The sequence below is a fragment of the Schistocerca piceifrons genome, chromosome 1 (genome assembly GCF_021461385.2).
Source record: "Schistocerca piceifrons isolate TAMUIC-IGC-003096 chromosome 1, iqSchPice1.1, whole genome shotgun sequence".
NCBI classification, from domain to species: domain Eukaryota; kingdom Metazoa; phylum Arthropoda; class Insecta; order Orthoptera; family Acrididae; genus Schistocerca; species Schistocerca piceifrons.
This window is the reverse complement of record NC_060138.1, coordinates 651,342,831-651,346,342: the sequence shown is the minus strand read 5'-3', so window position 1 is coordinate 651,346,342 and position 3,512 is coordinate 651,342,831. Positions and strand designations below refer to the sequence as shown.

Here is a 3,512-nt window from a genome sequence, read left to right as displayed (position 1 = left end):
GAAAAATATGTCCAGTACGCATAATAGGTGCTCCTGGTATTGCTCTTCCTCCAGCAGTGACATTACCCAGAGCAAGTTTCAATGGTCGTATGCTTACAGATGCTCCTCCAGGGACACCAGAACTTGCAGCAACATCAGGCCGAATGAACAGTGGGTCGTTTCCATGTGTTATGGAGCATTTTGTGAAACACCCACAACCAAAGGGTTATCTTTCACTACTCGTTCTACATAACCATGAAAACCACCTTGCTATAGAGGCACTGAATATTGGTCAGGAAAACAGTGTGACAGCGCTAACAATTCCGCAACACTGCACCAATGGAATGCAACCTCTAGACGACAGCTACCATCATCACGACAGGGAGGATTTCCTCATATGACCATGACATTTTCGCAGAAGATAATTTTATGTGTGTTTCTGTGGCAGAAGTATTTTTATCTATTAAAACCCAGCTCCATGAGCTGCTGATAATGCACTAACTGACAGCGCTCCTCAAGTCTCATCAAATCCAAATTTAGTTCCTGTTCCTGTGACAGATGGTGATGCAAGCAGTGCAGTCCCTCCTTTAGGAGCTAATGACTAGCACTCCGTCTTCAGGCCACAAGTGGCCCATCGGGACCATCCGACCGCCGTGTCATCCTCAGGTGAGGATGCGGATAGGAGGGGCGTGTGGTCAGCACACCGCTCTCCCGGTCGTTACGATGGTTTTCTTTGACCGGAGCCGCTACTATTCGGTCGAGTAGCTCCTCAATTGGCATCACGAGGCTGAGTGCACCCCGAAAAATGGCAACAGCACATGGCGGCCTGGATGGTGACCCATCCAAGTGCCGGCCACGCCCGTCAGCGCTTAACTTCGGTGATCTCACGGGAACCGGTGTATCCACTGCGGCAAGGCCGTTGCCTCTTTAGGAGCTAATAATGGTCAAAATGAGTCACAGGACGACGCTTCTAACTCACTACCAGAGGAAGATCCACCATCACAGAGTAGGCCTGTAATTGGTCCTGTTATTTTCAGAGGTTATTCTAAAGCCTATGTAAGAATACGCAACAGAAGAAGTAGAAAGAAGGGAATGAGTTGCACTGTATAACAGATACCCCAATTAAAGAGGTGTTTGAAGAACATTCAATAATGCGGGAAATGAAAGAGAAAAATAAATTTAAATTTCACGAGAGATGTATTTTTAAGAAAATCTAACTTAGTTGGGGCAGTTGAAGATAAAACGTGCGAATCTTTAGATTTTTGGACAATGGAGGTATCAGAAGCCCAACTGAGGACAAAGAAAAAGAAAACTGACCAGTTGTTCAAGACGATTATCTGGCAAGAGCACATTTCATTACGTTGGTGAAGTATTCAAAAATAAAAGTTATGATGGGGACTATCAAGTCAAATTTCTCCGTAGTGGGACCAAATTCCTAATGCTTTTGTATACTCATATGTAGCTGACACATCATATGTGTCAGAAAAAGATTTAGTAATGGTCTTACCAAAACCTACTTGCTTGAGAAAAACCAAAAGACAGCATAGATATCTTAAGTTTGGTATCAGTTTTAAGAAATTTAAACTTCAGTGAATACAGCAAAAAAACCCTTGCAATTATTTTCGGAGATTCCATTTATTAATTATGTTTGACATTTAAATGTAGCCTGTATTATGAATGTGTTTAAAAATACAACTTATGTCAACATGGATGTACTTCTACGTCTTGTTACACTGCACCCCATTTTATGAAACACTGTGTCCCCACCGGGGCACACTGTAGCAGTTTGCAATCATACTTAATATATCAATAAATACACCATTTCATAGCCAAACTCAGTCTGTGAGTTTTAAATGAGGTTCCGTAAATAAATACACATGAAAAGAACAGCATTTTCAGGAGAACTTTTCTGTTTCACTGTGCCCACTTGTCGGCGCATTTTATCGCTGTGGCATGTCGATTGGGCTGCACTTACGGACAACAAGCTTCGGGCCTTGAAACCTCTTCCCGCGGCTTGGACGTCCTCCTCCCGCCCTTCTCGACGGGAGGAGGTCGTTTTGGCCCGGTTACGAATTGGACACTGCCGGTTCAGCCATCGCCATCTGCTGACGGCTGCGCTGGCGCCGTTCTGCCCATGTGGGCAGTTGCTGACGGTCCGCCACATTTTAACGTCCTGTCGGGATTTTAACACACTGCGTCTTGATCTTGGCCTGCCATGTACTCTAGATGCCATTTTAGCGGATGCCCCACGAGCAGCTGCTCGCGTTCTTCGTTTTAACAACTTGACCAACCTCTCTAAGGACATTTGATTATGCTGTTTTTTTTTAATCCTATGCCTGTCAGTCTGTCTTTTATCGTGTTTTCCCTTTTAGTTGCTGTTTTAAACTTGTGCCTCGCGGTGCATTCCTTAGTCTGGGCGCTAATGACCATTGAAGTTGTGCGCCCTAAAACCACAAAAAAAAACTGTGCTCACTTTCCCCTGTACCTATACGAGGTATAAAAGGGCAGCACATTGGCGGAACTGTTATTTGTACTCAGGTGATTCACGTGAAATGGTTTCCAACATGATTATGGTCACACTACCGGAATTGACAGACGTTTAACAAGGATTAGTAGCTGCAGCTAGACGAAAGGGACATTCCATTTGGGAAATAGTTGGGGAATTAAATATTCCGAGATCCACGGTGTCAGGAGTATGCTGAGAATACCAAATTTCAGGCATTACCTGTCACCACGGACGGCGCAGTGGTCGACGGTCATCACTTAACGACCGAGAGCAGCGCTGTCTGCGTAGATTAAGTGATAACGGGTAAACAACATTGCGTGAAATAACCTTAGAAATATGGGTGGGACGTACGACGAACGTATCCGCTAGGGCAGTAAGGCGAAATTTGCCGTTGATGGGCTACGGCAGCAGACGACCGACGCGAGTGCCTTTGCTAACAGCACGGCATGGCCTGCAGCCCATCTTCTACGTTCGTGGCGATATCAGCTGGACCCTGGACGACTGGAAAACCGATTTCAGATGAGCCCGATTTCGGTTGGTAAAAGTGCATTGTAAAGTTCAAGTGCGGCGCAAAGTCCACGAAGCCATGGGCACTGTGCAAGCTGGTGGTGACTCCATAACGGTGGGGCTGCGTTTACATAGAATGGACTGTGTCCTCTTGCCCAACTTAACCGATCATTGACTGGAAATGGTTATTTTCGGCTACTTGTTGACCATTTGCAGCCATTCACGAACTTCATTTTTATGGATGACATTGCGCTATGTCAGCGGGCCCCAATTGTTCAGGACTGGTTGGCAGATAATTCAGGACAGTTCGAGCGAATGATTTCGCTTCCCAGATTGCCCGATATGAATAGCATCGAACATTTATGATGCATAATAGAGAGATCAGTTCGTGCAGAAACGCAGGAATCGGCAACACTTTCGCAATTAAGGACGGCTGTAGAGGCAGTATGGTGCAATATTTCTGTAAGGGACTTCCGAATAATTGTTGACCCCATGCCACGTCTAGTTGCCGCGCTACGCA

The 3,512-nt window shown here is 45.5% G+C and overlaps 1 pseudogene; it reads right to left on the bottom strand.

The window, feature by feature from the left end:
• Nucleotides 1-785: 785 nt before the first annotated feature.
• On the bottom strand, nucleotides 786-903 carry LOC124727475 (annotated as a pseudogene).
• Nucleotides 904-3,512: the final 2,609 nt, after the last annotated feature.